Raw genomic sequence first — 404 nt, forward strand, 5'->3', positions numbered from 1 at the left:
CATCCTTCAGCCACACCACACCTTGGCAGTGTGTACTTGGGAGCAGCTCTTGGAGACCTTGTACTCGAACCTTCGAACTCCAGGATGAGGCGAGAGGAAATAAATGACCTGCCAAGGTGTCAAGTAACGGGCCCTCTCTGAAGCCCAAATTTCTGACTTCAGGTCTAGGGACCCTTCCACTTTCCCAGACTGCCTCCCGCCTGGGGAGCCTGGGCCTCGACTAGGGGCGGGGACGGCTGGGTCTGTCCGGGATCGCCAGAGTCCCGCTCGCGCCCAGCCCTCAGCCCCAGGCCCGGCTGGACGCCCCGCCCCACCCCGCCCCGCCTGCTTCCCCCTTCCCGCGCCGGGCTGGGTCGCTGTACCGCCGTCACCCGGGCGTGCGCGGGGTCGCGCGGACGCGGCTT

The sequence above is a fragment of the Rhinopithecus bieti genome, unplaced genomic scaffold, assembly GCF_001698545.2.
Source record: "Rhinopithecus bieti isolate Rb0 unplaced genomic scaffold, ASM169854v2 scaffold_3062, whole genome shotgun sequence".
In the NCBI taxonomy this organism is placed as follows: Eukaryota; Metazoa; Chordata; class Mammalia; order Primates; family Cercopithecidae; genus Rhinopithecus; species Rhinopithecus bieti.